This window comes from Lissotriton helveticus (genome assembly GCF_964261635.1).
Source record: "Lissotriton helveticus chromosome 1_1 unlocalized genomic scaffold, aLisHel1.1 SUPER_1_unloc_38, whole genome shotgun sequence".
Lineage (NCBI taxonomy): Eukaryota > Metazoa > Chordata > Amphibia > Caudata > Salamandridae > Lissotriton > Lissotriton helveticus.
The window spans coordinates 900,695-917,065 of NW_027611679.1; the positions used below are offsets into that span (position 1 = coordinate 900,695).

General features: G+C 46.0%; 1 protein-coding gene and 1 pseudogene across 2 annotated transcripts in view; one reads left to right on the forward strand and one right to left on the reverse strand.

Annotated features, from left to right (window-relative positions):
- Positions 1-16,371, forward strand: part of LOC144805981 (uncharacterized) — a 955,295-nt gene that overhangs the window by 818,787 nt on the left and 120,137 nt on the right.
- Positions 1-16,371, reverse strand: part of LOC144805985 (uncharacterized) — a 44,739-nt pseudogene that overhangs the window by 26,495 nt on the left and 1,873 nt on the right. Inside the window, exon 3 of the transcript XR_013605647.1 lies at positions 3,327-3,505. The product of XR_013605647.1 is annotated as an uncharacterized LOC144805985 (transcript). The remainder of the gene's footprint in view (positions 1-3,326; positions 3,506-16,371) is intronic.

Genomic DNA, 16,371 nt, shown 5'->3' on the forward strand with positions numbered 1-16,371 from the left:
ATGCCCTCAGAAGCAGGCGATAAGGCTTAAGGGATAAACTGTGATAAAAGCAAATCGAAAGTCCTCCCAAGAGGCTTGATACTATAGTCAGTTCTTTTCAGCCGTAAGGCACACTCATTCACACATTCAATGTACACTTATGTCACTCATGCCTTCAGTCATTCCAAGGGGCCCTCGAAGGTAAGCTTTGTATCGCTTCTACATGGTACAGGAAGGTGTGCCAATAATTTCTTGGGTATTTAAAAGAGACAAAGTTTCAGAGGGTTAGGTGATTCCGGTCACACCTACACACCCATATCTAGGTGCTTCCAGGCGCTACAGCAGGGTCCAGTTATTTTATGTAGCCCTTAATACTGGCCTTCAGACAACAGTTCTCTGCATTCAGACAAATAAAGAAGCTAACACACAGGGAATAAACACCAAGGACGTCCAAAAATATATAAAAGCCTGCCCAGTGTGCGCACGACAAAAGTCCTCCCATTCATCCCCTAAAGGTCTTCTACAACCATTGCCCATACCTCTGCTTCCCTGGCATACCATCAGTTTGGACTTCATCACAGATTTGCCTAAATCCCACAACTTCACTGCAATTTTACTAGTTGTGGATCTTTTGACTAAAATGGGGCACTTTATTCCCTTACAAAAACTACCAACAGCTACAGAATTTAGTGAAGTGTTCTGAAACCATATTGGAAAACTACATGGCCTTCCCAGTAAAATAATTTCCAACAGGGGCCCTCAATTTGTTTCAAAATTCTGGAGTCAGTTGTGCACACATTTAGGAATTGAAATAGCATTATCCTCCGCTTTTCACCCACAGACTGACGGCCAGACAGAAAAAGTTAATCAATACCTTGAACAAAGTCTACGGTGCCTAACCTCCATTATATCGGCTCATTGGGATGAGGTCAGAGTTTTCATACAACAATAGCTATCATGCAGCTTTAGGCTGTTCCCCTTTCTTTTTTATAACTGGCTTACATCCACGATCTATTCCTGCCATCCTTCCAGATGTATGCCTGCTGTGACCGAAAGATTAACAGAATTGCGGGAATTTCAAGAACAAGCCAAGCGTAGTTTAGCCAAAAATAATCAAAAAGGTCAAATTATCAGTCGATAAACACAAAACACCAGCACCACCCTATAAAGTAGGAGATCTCGTCTGGTTATCAACCAGAAATATCCAGATTGAAGGCCCCAAGATACTAAAACCTAGGTTCATTGGCCCCTTTCCCATAAATAACATTTTGAATCCAGTTTCAATGAGATTAACTTTGCCCTCGGAATATGCCATCCACCCAGTTTTTCATGTATCTTTGCTCAAACCACATGATCCGTTGAAGTGACTGAGGTATTGGTGCTTTTTTGGCTCGGTTATGACCGTTGCCCACCACCATCTCAGTATATGCTGCTGTCAATCGAACATGTATGGGGTTTTGTCCATTCCCGACCTTTATTTCACCTAGTTGGTAGGGCTTGCCTATAGACTTTGACAGCTTTATGTCCCCTTATATGCTGCTTTTTGCTCTTTTTCGGGCCTAAAGGCCTATGCTCGAGCGATGCCATGTTCTTTTCTGACACCATCCTGCTAAGCCTCTTTAGGTGAAAGGCAATGTTTTAGTTTCAATGTGTTGTTCGCTAGTAGTGAACCAGCAAGCACCGGTTCTTATCAGAGAAATGAGCTCTCTTCGCGCTGGAGCCATAACAAACGCTTGGCCAGCTGCTGTTGTGTGCCAGGTACAGAAAGGTACAGGAATCTCATGAGAACGGAAGGCGGGTTCTTCTAGAAGCTTCGAGAGAGAGCTACATTCTATATCAGTGAAAGTGGTTCCAAGTGAGGGTGAGATGATTGTCTGGTAGTTTTGGCGGTCTGGTGAAGCATCACGGTGCAGACGTGCAGTCGTGTTTGTGGAACAGAGAGTCCTGACCCAACCGAAGAGGGAAAGAGAGACGGACCTGTCTTCAGATTGCAGATGTCTAATAATATGGTGAGGTGTTCCATGTATGACTAATTTTATCTAATTATTCCTTTATTTTCAGGTTCTATATGTGCGTATGTATATTAATAAGTCATTTCTTTCTATTTCCTTTCATCATTGTGTAATAAAAGACCCCAATTTGCATTAATTCCATTTGTTTGTTGTCAATAAGAGGGAGTGTGGGTTCTTCTTAACCAGGTGCTGTCGTATAGAAGGATGGGTGATTCCCTTCTTACAGGTAACTGATGATGGGAAGGTGCGCTGCTCATGATTAGGGATGACTACATGGGAGAATATATAATTTGTCCTTATTCTCTGTGGAGGAAGGTCGGGCCCCTTTTTTACCAAGTGCTTACAGAGGGATGTGCTAGTTCCCCTCTAATGAGTAATTGTAGATACGGAAGGGAAATCGGCTCCTAAGCAGGAATACCTAAATTGCTGGTAGACCAACCCAACATAGCGTAAGAGGTATGTACTGATTTTCACCGGAAGGTGTTGCTGATTCGCACCAGGGTGCGTTGCTCGCGTAAGTGCGCGTTGACATCGGAAGACGTTGCTGACTTGATTTGATATTTGATTCGTCGGAAGACGTTGCTGATTTGATATTGATTCGTCGGAGGACGTTGCTGATTTGATATTGATTCACACTAGGGTGCGTTGCTCGCGTAAGTGCGCGTTGATCGTCGGAAGACATTGCTGACCTGATTTGATATTTGATTCTGAATCGTTGGAGGACGTTGCTATACATACCCTCTGAGCTATGATCTATAGTATCTTTAGTTATTTATGTTATTCCTTTTTCAGATAGGTAGTCTGAATGTGGTGTTTTGTTGTTAGGCATTCTGGGAAGGGACTGTGATGAGTAATTACTTTATAGCTAATTAGCTGAAACACCAGAAAAGTAGGAAAATATCAGTCATTACATCAGTCCACACGAAAAGACAACCCTACTCCACCTGTTGTAGTTGGAGACAATATTGCATATGAAGAAAATCGCATTATAGATGCAAAACGTATACATGGTCGATTACAGTATTTAATTGACTGGAAGGGTTATGATGCGTCAGAAAGATCCTGGAAACAGAAACACATGTACATACTCCATGATTGGTCAGATCTTTCCATGCCTTGCATCCGGAAAAACCCTCTCACATACGAAGACCTTTGGGGGGGCAGGAGGCATTTCATGCATGTGTAAACGGTCTTGGCATGTACACGTGAATTACTTGGGAAAGATCTAAGGCCCAAATCACCTTCACATGCACACGTGAGAAAACCTGAGACCCAAAGCATTTTAAACCCCACCCACTTGGTTCCCGATGCTTCGTTTCGTGCCTAAACACTCACCTGACTCCGGGCTTTGTTGGCAGATCATCCGAAGCTTTTTAGCGCTCCACCCTGCTTCCTTCCCTGTCTTCACTCAGTGTCTTCGGCTGTGTTGTTGCTCCCCGGAGCACATTTCAGACATTCCTTCCTGTTTCTGAATTTCCGGCTCCAAATCCTCTCCCGGCACGGTTTCCGATTTCCTGCAAAAGAGAAAAGAAAAGAGAATCAACAAAGGGTTGCCAAGCAACACCTCGCTCTGAATGGTAAAGCGTTAGCATGCTTGAACACATACCAGTAAGAATTTAAACTTTATGAAAACTGTGGCAGACCTCTTGACCTTCTATAAATCAAGAGAACGTTTTGAAACTCTACCTGAAACAATCCAAGGACTTTAAGGACATTGAGTAAGTGAAGAATGTTAAAGTAAAACGAACATTTGTGTAAATACCTTGAGTCTGATTAGCAGACTGAAAGGAAACAGAGAGCTTGATTGTTGTTATTTATATATATTTAATGTGAAATTACGGAGCAAATATTGTAAAGGAAATCAGTAACTCTTGAGATAATTTGAGCAATCACAGATTATTAGTGCACCTGTAGTGTTTTTTTTGTTTATTCTTTCTTTTAGTTTCAAGAATCCTTTTGAGAAAAGGTCATGGGTAATTCAGGTATACCTAATTAAGAGTTCCAAAGCAGATGTTTGACCTAAAGAAGTGATTTAGGGTGTTCAGATTAATCGGGTACATTTATCAGATTATACACAAGCTGAAAACTGAAGCCCAGTAACACTTTGCCTTTCTCGAGAGACATTCTTCACGACTGAATTGTCAAGTCGGTCTACAAGAATCCAGTGTGTCGTCTCTTTTCTCTCGTCCCTATTCCCCCCTCCCCCGGGGTTCGATCAGGGCGGCAAGTGAATCCTATCCTTGACTCTCTGGTGGAGTTCAGAGGGAGTTGGGTAATAGCAGCATCAAGGAAGTAACAAACAGGAGTACAGGTGGATGAATTCGTGACATCATGGGCCCCAGGGACCACCACCTCCTAGGGGCTTTGTACTCGTTGGGAGGGGGGCCACGCAGTCCCCATTCTAGAGCACTTGATGGCCTGGGGACTATCACCCCCAAGGGCCAGCTGCAATGTCTCCCGCCATGCCATAGCAAACTCTGCTTCCAAGAAACAAAGCAGAATTGCTTTTGGGCAAGGGGAGCTGCATGTTAGCAGCTCCCCTTGCCCAAAAGCAATTATGGCTCCCGCAGGAGGCAAGGAGCCGGCAGGGACCGTGGGGGCATTGGGGCTCCCCCCGAATGGAGGGTCGGCCCCCGGGGATGGAGTCCCTGGGGTCAGAAATGGCACGGGAGGGGGACCACAAAGCCCCCTCCCCTTTAGTTTATTGCTTTTTATTTTAATGGAAGGGCAGCCCTGGGGGATGTGGTCCCCGGGGCCTAGAGGTGGCCCAGGGGAGTGAGGCCACGCTGCCCCCCTACCGGCAACATTTTTTACCACAAGGCCAGGTCCTGGGGGATTGGGTCCCCGGGATCAGAAATGACCCAGGGGCATGGGGACCCCCTCCCTGCAAAAAACTAAATAAAACAAGGCCAGGCCCCGGGGGATGGGGTCGCCGGGGCCAATAGTGGCCCAGGGATTGTGGATTTCCTCTCCAAGGTACATAAACTCTTTAATAATTTTATTTGGCAGGATAAGAAACCGACAATTTCCCTGAAAAAACTTCAACTGCCAAAAGACAAAGGGGGTGTAGGTCTACCTAACTTTAGATGCTACCAAACGGCATTCTTGTGCAAACAAGGAGCAAATTGGTTCCTTAACCAACAAGAATACACTCCTGTGTGGGTTCATGTTGAAAAATGTATCATTTACAACAAGGGGTGGTGAGGGACAGAGTCTCTGAATTAAGCAGAATACTCTCACCCAGTCAAGAGATCAGGGCTAGATCCAACACCGTTTTTTAGCTCATTGCACCATCCCAGTTTCAGAACCTGGCTGTATGCAAATTAGTCTGTTCCTGTCCCAGTGCATGATGGGAACAGGGCAAACCAAACTACAAAAGCCAATTCTTACACTGGGAAGGAAACAAGCTTTATCATTCACAACCTGCCACTCTCCGCTATAATGACTATGGACTCTTCGGCCTTTACACAATCTAAATATATATTTCTCAACACTAGGCGGGCTCTACTTAGCCTTGAGAGACACTGTAAAGCTAAAATAAATTTCTCCAAGTCAAACCTAGCATCGTTCTGGTTTAACCCGGCTATAAAGGATGAGTGCGGAATCCTATTTTGGGAGGACTGGGCTAACAAGGGTCTGAATTTGATGTGGGACCTTTACGACGGAACTTCCCTGCTACCTTTTGCCACCTTACAATCGCAATTTGATCTCCAACCGGTCGACTTTTACAGGTTTCTACGCCTTAAAGCACTTGTCTCTGCTAGAGCCATTGTCTCGCAGCAACCCACTCTATGCACCAAGCTAGCTCATCTTATGTCACATGGCCACATGGTATCAAACATATATGAACTCATATCACCGTCACCACAGAAAATACATAGAAAGTGTGAGAGGGACTGGGAAAACGAAACAAACTCCTCTAACCTGGTTTTTGATTGGGACAAGATTCATCTCACCCCTTTCTACAATAAAATATCCCCGATATTATCCCAGACCAAACTTATGTTGATAAATAGATCCTACTGGACACCTGAGAAACTCTTCAAGCTCAAACTTCTGGACAGTCCCCTTTGCTGGCACTGTAAAGCACACTATGCCTACATCCATCGCACCTTCCACTTCAGTCCACCTAGGGACTTCTCATATATTCTCCTAGGCGCGATTGATCCGAACATTACTAGGGAACATGACAGATACCTCCTAGACCTTATGCCAACGCTGGCTTGCAAAATTATCCTGAGCAAGTGGAAGAACGCTTCTGACGTCTCCTTTGTGCACTGGCAAGAATGGCTAGCTTCATTGAGGGGTGCGGATAACGACGTTTTACATTCCTCCCCCTGGCAAAAGCCTCACGCCAAACTCTGGAGTTTGCTTGACTCCTTGGAACTCTGTTATGACCCACCTTAGATGCACTGACAAAGGCTTGCTATGTCTCTACATGACCGCTGCTGCTACATTGGGCATTACTCCCGACAGGTATGACGGATGTCCGGACACAAGCAATTTCTACAAACCTTGTTGCGGTCATTCCTTTCTCCTTGTCTAACCTCTCTCCCTCTTCTTCCCTCTTTGTCTTCTTTGTCTTCCGCTCCAAGAGACAGAGAGGTATGTTTGGATATCTGAAACAATGCTTCTTCTGCTTGACAATTATATGACTCGATGGTGTATTTCCCACGGATGTGTTATGTTACTGGCATCTTCTTATTTCCTGCTGACCACATTGAATGTAATTATCCAGGCATTGTTCATTGTATCTATCTTGCGAGCTAATTATTGCATGACGTCCTTCCTTTTCTTTGTACTGTTATGTTTTTGTACCTTAATAAAAAAGATTTGAAATAAAAAAAAAATGTTAAGAGAAGGCGGGCCACACAGCCCCTCCTAAAAAACGAAAAAGAAAACCGAAGCTGGATCTCGCCGTAGGTCCTCCCCCTCCCTGTACCACTTGAAAACACGCCTTCTGGCGCGTTTTGGGTTGGGGGATGAAGTCCCCTCGCATCTTATGGGTCCTTAGGGGCCAACTAGCCCACAGGAACCTCCTGCAAGCACCACACAGTGGGACTGCTGAGAGGTGGTCCGAGGCCACTCCCTTTTTTACACCACTTTGCAAACGCGCCTTGTAGCGCATTACTGATGGGGCAATGAGGTCCTGTTGTGCCCTGAGGCCCTCAGGACTAAAGTGAACTTCATCCCCTGAGCAGCAGTGCGCCAGGAGTCGCGTTTGCAGAATGGTGTAAAAAGGTGGCGTGGCCTTTGAACACTCTCAGCAGTCCAGCTGTATGGGGCTTACTGGAGGTAACAGGAGGGCTAGTTGGCCCCGAGGGACAGGGCACTGTCGCAATTAAAACTCACATGTGATTAATGGCAGTGGTCTGCATTTTCTGAGACTCTGGCTTTACTGCCTCATTGATGAGTGATCCTATCCACTTACGGGTACTCACTGACACCCAATGTGCTCCTCAGCCCTTACCGCTACACTCAAAGATATCAATTTATAATAGGATCTTCCAGTTAAGCCATAGGCTAGTTAGTAAATTCTCTCTCTCTCAATCTATGCAGCCTCCATTTGTAACTGCTTCGACTGCCTACTCTTTGGAGTGCAGCACGTTGGCAATCAAAGTCTTGTATAGATCATGATTACTGGACTATTTATACTTCACAGATGTGCCTGCGATTACTCTGTGGCATACTTTTTTCCCTAAAACAGCAGTGTACAGACAGTATTTCCTTGTGAGAACTAGTTGGCACTGAAAGTCTATGTACCATTCTATTGTGAGTTAACTTCAAAACTGTTTATCCTGAATTTTTTTAATGGATCAATATTGCTGATTTTTCTTTATTCCCACCACCTACAAGTAGTGTAATTGTTTTGATTTTCATTAGTAAATCCCCGTGCAAAAGACATTGCTACCTGCGCCTGGTTATAGCATTTATGAAAAGTACGTCAATTTATGAGAAAAAAACCTTTAACATCACAAATTCCTTCACTAAGCCTTTCTTCTCAGTCCACTTTACTTTCTCACCTAACATGTCTCTCATGAATGTGGTCCCTCTTCTATCCTTTTCAGCCTCTCATTCCCTCACTCAAGTGGACCTTCATGGTCTTAATTTATCTCTTACTTTCTCTTTCTAGCTTCTCACTTTCTTTTTCCCATATTATCTCACTGTTTTCTTTTAACTCTCTTCCTCTTTTTCAACAGCCTTTTTTTCTTTCAATTTTGTTTTTTTCTCACTCTTTTTTCTTGTTTTTACTTTTTATGTCTCACTGTCCGTTGTATTTTCGCTCTCTTGATCTTTTTCTCTTCTGCTAGCTATGCTGCTCTTTTTCTCCCTCTGTTCTTCTCTCATCCTCATCTTTGTCTCCTTTTATCTCTCTCTTTATTTTTGCCTTATTTGCTCTTCTTCTCAACCATTGTCTGCATCACCCTCTTTCTTTCCTCTTTTTCACTCTGTTCTCTGATACCTTTGGGTTTCCTCTTGCTCTCCATTCTCATCTTTCCCTCTCTCCACCCTACTTGCAGAGTGTGCACCTTTAAGCACTCTGAATAAGGGGGACATCATATCTGACAATCTCTGGCTGATATCCATCATCTCACAAATTCTAAATGCTAACCTTTGACTTTTTCACTCTATTCTATAATTCCCTTGATTTTGCAGTCACTTTAATGTTAATTTGTTTCTCTTTTGCTCTGGTTCTTACCCTACTTCATTCTCTCATTCTATTTCTCATCTAAATGGTACATTGACGGCTCCCTTCTCACTTTCACGCGGAATGAGACAGGGCGGCCCGTTGTCGCCTCTGTTGTTCATTTTAGCCACGGACCCACTAATACGGCACTTCCAAGAGAAACACCTTCATAGGTGTTTACACTTCACCACCGGCCCATTGTTAGTATCATTTTATGCAGATGACACGATTTTATATGTATGCAACCCCCAGACTAATTTGGATCCCCTGGGAGACTGACTTGGGTATTCCGATCACAGACGAACAGTGGGCTGCCTGCTGTGCAGTTACGAAAAATGTCTCCCTTAATAGCCGACACAAACTAATACACTTTAAGTTTCTTCGTAGAATATACATTACCCCCTCCAGACTCCACAGGATAGACCCTGCCAGACTGCACCATTGTGAAAGATGCAACGCTCCAAATGCAGACTTCGCCCACCTCGCCTGTACCTGTCCACGCAAACACTCATACTGGGTAGGAATACATAAGATAGTGAGTGGCTTGGTTAAGGTACCGATGACCCCCTTGCCCGAGATTGCTCTGTTGGGATATGTAAAGCAGTTCCCAATGGCAATTCGCAGGTTTGTTGCCATAAGCTTACTACTGGCCAAAAGGGAGGCATCCATTCATTGGGGTGGCAGAACAGCACCATCGATGAATGGATGGCTGAAGAGCATGGCGTCCTGTTCCACAAACAGCGACCTATACGCAATAACGGTCCCCCCCACCTCCAGGCCCAAAGATATCTGGGGACCTTTCAGAACATACCTAGAGGCGCAGCGACAAGACCCCCTACCCAGAAAGAACAGGGCATAGTCCCAACAGGGGTGGGTTAGACTGTCCCGAGATACATGTCAATAATCAACTACACCGGATGCTAAACTCCTTTTTTGATGTCGGTACAGTTGATGTATCCCTATGTCATGTTTGTAAACACCGTTTATGTGAATTAGAGTCAAGAACGATTGTAACAGAAAATATGTTAGCAGCCAAAGGACTTGCTTTATGTAACATGTGATCACTCTGCGGCATTGATTGAACCCTTGACAGTGTGTATTATGTCTACCTGTACTTGCCAAAGGATTTTACTTGTCCTAGTGTACTTCTTTACTCATACCTAAACGCAAAATAAAGTTTAAAAAAAAAAAGGGGGTAAGAGCTCACTGAAGCCTACCCTACGCCCACACAGGAGCAGCAATCATTAGTGAAGCAGGTGCAAGGAAGCTCACCAAGGTGCAATTTCTGTAATCAGATGTAGGATAGATATATAGCCAATCACCGCTGCATGCAAGACCGTCTGTCTATCAGATCGGATAGATGGCTTTTCATACCCGACGAGACTACATGCTAGGACTTATCAAAGGCAATAATCTTTTCATGATTTTATCTGACTGGATGCGGTGGTGATTACCAGCTTATTGATATTGCATCTCTTAATAAGAATAAGCGACTTGGTGTTCTTCAATAAAACTATTTCAATATGGATCGAAGGAATTAAATCAATCATGAATGATATGGTGATTGCCTATATATCTATACTACATCTGATTACAGAAATAGCACCTTGGTGAGCTTCTATAAAAGACCCTGATGAAGTCCATGTTGGATGAAACACGTTGGCTGGGCTGATGCATTTGAGTACAAATAAAGAACACATTGAAAAAAAGAAATCTCAAGACTCTGCGCTGTATTTTCTGATTTGGTGGAACTTATAATATTTTGTATAGTTTGCAAAGGAAATGAGGTTTAATTACATGCTTGAGCATAATTGATTTAGGAATCTAGTAATAACTGTATGCTCCTTTTCAGAATTTGACAATCCTAGTCAGTATAAGGCACAAGCAAACCCCATATTTAAACTGTGGTCAACCCCCTGGTAGCTTGGCACAGAGCAGTCAGGCTTAATTTAGAGGCAATGTGTAAATATTTGTGCAACACTTCAAACAGTAAAACAGCGTAAACAGCACACAAAATCAACACCAGGTTAGAAAAATAGAGCTCAATTTAATCAACAAATCGAAACCCAAAGACAAAAATCCAATCAGTATAACCGGAGATATGAATTTTTAAAGTATAAACTTCTATACAGCACCTAAAAACATAAAGCGTCAACCGAGGCAATCTGGTCATGCTGGACCAGGTTAAAGTAAAAGTTCAAGCTAATCACGATGGAGCGCAAATTAGATAGAGCCCCAGATTAGTTCAGCTGAAGGTTTTACCCTCTCAAGTTTTGAGCCAAGAGCCCCGTTCGCATTGGAGAGGGTCGGAGGGAGTAAGGAGAGAGTTGATGGCGGTGGTGGACATGGCAGAAAGAGCAGGCCAGGTGTCGCAGAAGGTCGGGCTGGAGCTTTACGTTTTACGTTGTTGGTCTTCCAGATCGATTGATGCTTTCCGTGCAAGGGGATAGGCGGCAGGGGCTTGTGCTGAAGTTCCGTGCGAGCAGTGGGATTTCGGTGCGAATGGGCTCATTTCCACTCATGAAGAGTTCAAAAGCTTGATTTAGGAACCCACCGAACCACAGCAAGGGTCTAGGGCCTGAGAGGCACCATTTGGGAGCAAGGAACGCGCTGAAGACTGGTCCAGGCACTTCCACAAAATGAATGGGAGGTCAGGAACAGCACCAGCCCTCACTGCAGAAGCTTCTGTTGATTGTAAATACAAGAGCATGGTTTATTGCGGTGGCAATTCCGCTGTGATGTGGGCGTTCGAATGCGCGTCCGGGGCCGTGTAGGCCAACGGACGTGCGCAGCACTACTGAGGTAGTGCTTGCGACGGCTGTTGGCCAACGCACGCACGCAAGGGTTAAAAAAGAATATATGCTGCAAACCACACTTGTGTCAAAAACTTATTTTATAGATGCGGTCAGCAAGTGGGTAAAGTCTGTGGTTGCGGTGGCTCAGGAGAAAGGTAAGAATGTGCAACTTGAGATTCGCGGACTACGGCGGCATTCAGAATCAAGCCTGAAGCCTCCTAAAGCAGCCCGCCGGAGCCTGAGGAATTGCCAGTTCTGAGTTGCAAGCTGCAACAGTCTTCAGTCTACAGACCTGAGGACATGTGACTGGGAGCCCCAAGGCCACGACGAGCCTCCAACAGCCTGGTCGCAGGGCATTGGATTTATTTAGGCATTTTTTATAGCGCATACTTTACCCAGCGGAGTCAGAGCGCTTTACAATAGAGCGAAGTATATAGGATTAGATATTATGGTAACATATTTACAGAGTATAAATCCACCAAAAATTACACGATACAAACTAAAGTTGGAGCGATTAGGGTTCCAAAAAAACATATTCCAGAGTTGAAGCGTAAGGACAAACTAGTCTCCAGTGAGGAACACGAAACAGTCAATGCCTCCAGGCTGTGTAGGTGTATTGTTTTGACCCCGCCCCCCAGCCACTGACCACGCCCACGTGCCCCGCCCCCAACGCACAGACCCCCGCCCCCACTGCCACAGGCCCCGCCCCCACATACACCACACCCACAAGCCCCGCCCCCACATTCACTGCCCCCGCCCGAGTAGGAGCATTCACACCCACAGGCCCCGCCCCCACATTCACTGACCCCGCCCCCCGGCAGAGGAGGAGCATCCACACCCACAGGCCCCGCCCCCACAGGTCCCGCCTTGACACCCACAGGCCCCGCCCCCTCTCAGGAATCATACGTTAATGCTCTTCCACCACTGCCTCGAGTCCTTGTCTTCCCTTACCTCTCTTGTGGTTTCGAGGGGGCAGTGTCGGCCTGGTGGAGGGGACACACCGAGGGCCCCACGTGACAACAAAGCGTGCGCTGGACAAGGGCCGCCCTGATCTGTAGCTGCGCGTGCGCAGGACATTCAGTTTGTCACAAGTGCGCATGCGCAGGATGTCTGCTTGTTGTGGCCGCGCATGCGCTGAGAATAGCGGAGCCCATGAAACATAAAGAGTGTATAATTGAGCAGCCCGCAGGGAAGCACGGCCTGGAGAGTCCAACCGAGAGGGGACGCAACTGGGAACGTCCACACTGTCTTCCATTCAGAAAAACTGAAAACCCCAGGACTTAACTAAGAGCGCGGGTTAAAGAGGTCTTGATGGGTTAACAACTGCGCATGCGCTGGTGACAGACACTGCGTCCCGCAGCGGAGCACGAGCTAAGAAGGGCCTTGGATTAACAACTGCGCATGCGCTGAGAACAGACACCTTCAAGAGGGCCTTGGATTAACAACTGCGCATGCGCTGAGAACAGACACCTTCAAGAGGGCCTTGTATTAACAGCTGCGCATGCGCTGAGGACAGACACTGCTCCCGGGCCTTGGATTACCATGAGCTCCTCACTGCCATGCCAGGGACACTGCAGCAGCAGCTCCAAGCAGCAGGTAGAGGGAGCACAGAGGGGTGAGACTCTGAGACACACATGCAAACAATCAATCAATAAAATCTGTATTCGATCTCTTAAATACAGATCATAAAAGCACAATTTAAATCAGTGATCAACAACCAGCCCCAGTTCATAACAAGTTAAAATCCTAGAGCAAGTAGAATTATCTAAAAAGAACATCAGATCATTTTTACAGGACATTTTATCCCATAAAGTGCATCATGTGCCTCATAGACCGAATCCAGTTAGTTTACATCAAATTACTCATTTCTGCATATAATTATTAGTTAAAACCAACCTCGCGCCTTTCTACTTTTCATACAGGCCCACAAAAAGGTGGCTACCACAGACAAAGGGATCAGGCAGAGATATAAAGAAGTAACGTGCCACCTGGCATTGTTTAAAATTGTGGCGCTTTAAAATCGAAAGGATAAATTCTTCTCTTCCTGTCTTATAAAACACACAGAACAAGACTAGGTGCAGGTCAGATGGGGGGAATGGTTGTGGGTGGGCACCGGCCTCCAGCAACAAAGCGCTCCCAGCGCTAGAGGTAAAATAAAGCGCTCCCAGCGCTATAACCAGAAAATAAAGTGCGTCCAGGCGCAAATAACGCGCTTCCAAGCGCTAGGAGGCAATTCCAGCGCTCCCAGCGCTAGAGGACAGCACAAGTCCAGAGAAAGTCCTTGGAATGCAGCAAGATAGGGGGGCAAGGCTGGGCCAGGGCCCAGCTCACTGGGCCCTCCAGGCAGGAAGGCAGTCCCAAGTGGCGGTTCCTCCTGGCGCCAGCAGCCGCAGCAGCCCCCCTCAGTAAGATCAGGAAAGAACAACTTGCAAGGGGACACAGACCCTTTTTATACTAATAAATCCTTTGTCTGTGTGCAGGGTGGGGGAAGAACCAGTCACAGCTGGTCTGGGAGCACCCTTGATGTGCTCAGCCCCTCACTCTATTCACTAGGCAGGCTAGGGCCGTTAGACGCACCACAGGGGGCGGAGCCAGCATTGTGTGGGGAAAGCCCAGCCCTATTCAGGACCCAGGTGCACTCCTCCCCAGCCATCAGCACGCTAATCTCCACACTCACCACCGGGCAGACCCATCATGACTCATGGAGCCTGGCATCCCAGTCAGCTCCAGCCAATCACACGCCAGCACCTTTACAGCACACACACAGCCATGTCTAGAAGTGGCACTTCCACACTAGACACATACACGCCGCATACATCATTTCCAGCATTCAATCACACGAGTCCGCACATACCAGACTCGAGCCTGTACACCCCACACATCAGGAACTACCAGGGACACATACATTCCCCATGCATTCCTATGGGAGGGCAGGCCAACCTTACTCCACGCACTCAGAGTGCGCACGCACTTTCCACTGGGACACAGTGAAAGTGCGCAGAACACAAAAATCACCATCACTAGGTCACCATTAAAAGCAAAAAGTTTAGGGGTGAACCTGCTAGAAGGGCCAAGTCCAACACTAACCATGAAGAAAATGCTAACCACCGAAGGGAAAGAATGGGACATGTTGTTGCTACTCGCCCTCTTTGTTATTTGAAGCCAGGTTCAGAGAAGCTCGGTTGTTCTCCCTTTGAACTTCTTTACGGGAGACAGCCATAAACCTTGCTAGAAATGACAAGAGAAGCGTGGGAACAAGCGAAACAAGAAGAGACACAACACCATCTAGAATACACCCAAAGCCTAAGAAACCGCATACAGAAATTGCGAGATTTTGCTCACAAAAACCTAGAAAAAGCTCAAAGAAGCCAGCAGATTTCTTACAATAAAGGAAAGAGGTGACAACAGTTACAGGTCCATGACTGGGTGCTCCTATTCCTACCTTCCTCTATACGCCAAAAACGGGAAGAATGGAAGGGACCATATGACGATGCTGAAAGGGTAGGCCTCACTACTTACCGGTTACGCCTTTCCTCAACCAAAACCCAGATATACCACATAAATCTACTAAAGAAATGGTTGGGACCCCTCCCCAAAGACACCCATTACGTTTTGCCTGACTCAAAACCCATTCCTTCAACATTGAATAAATTGCCCATAAACGAACATCTAACAGAGGAACAAAAAGTGTCTCTTCAGACCCTCTTAGAGTCCTTCTCCTCCATCTTTTACGACCTCCTGGGAAAATCAACAATACTCGAGCATGCCATTGTTACCCCACCAAATAAAGTAATAAAATAAAACCCCTACAGAATACCAGGCGTTAGGCGGGACGCAGTTCCTGACGAAATAGAGAGCATGTTACAACTAGGAGTCATAAAACCTTCCAGCAGTAACTGGTCTCCCCCATTGTCATAGTTCTGAAACCTGATGGTTCCATCCGTTTTTGAATAAACGTCCGAGCAGTCAATACCATCTCGAAATTTCACTCATATCCGTTGATGAATCGAGAAATTAGGCTTAGCCCAATATATAACCACATTCGATCTTACAAAAGACTATTAGCAGGCACCACTGTAACAGGAAGACCAAGAAAAATCGCCTTTAGCACCTCTAATGGGCTATACGAGTTTACTGCACTGCCTTTTGGGTTACACAGAGCACCAGCGACGTTCCAAAGACTTATGAACAAAGTTTGCTCCCAACATCAAGAGTACTCCTTAGCCTTCATAGACGATATCATAATATTTAGCCCTAACTTGGAACTACATCTCGTCCATTGTGGGAAGATATTCCAAGCACTTAGAACTGCAGGGCTCCACGTGAACTCCAAAAAGACCAGGATAAACTTCACCAAAGTCAAATATTTGGGCTATTTATTGGGAGATGGGGCTATCGCTCTGCAACAAGAGAAATTGAGAGCATCTTAGACACCCCCTTCCCTCCCACCAAAAAAGGCATTAGATCCTTTTTGGGCTTACAAGGCTACTACCGCCGGTTTAAACCCAATTATTCTGAAATAGCAGCACCACTAACCGACCTACTGAAGAAAGAGAAAAGGAACTAAGACTTGGTAAATCCTCCCCAAGCCGCCAGAAAGGCATTCCACGAGCTCAAGTGAGCCATAACCTAAGGCGGAGAAACCAGCAGGGAAGACCGGAAAAACGGAGAACACCGAACAGCCTTCCGAGAGAGAGAACTGGAGCCTTGGGGAGGTCACAGCTTGTTGGCGAGGAGGGAAAGTCGAAACAGAAGGAGACCAGACCTCACTGAAGGACGTGGAGTTACCACGCCATGGCCCCGGAGTGACGTGGCTCTTACAGGTGAGTGGGCGTCTATGGGGCTTTTGGAAAGGGGCTGAGTCAGAGAGGGACCGGAGGGGAGGCTGAGGGGTGAA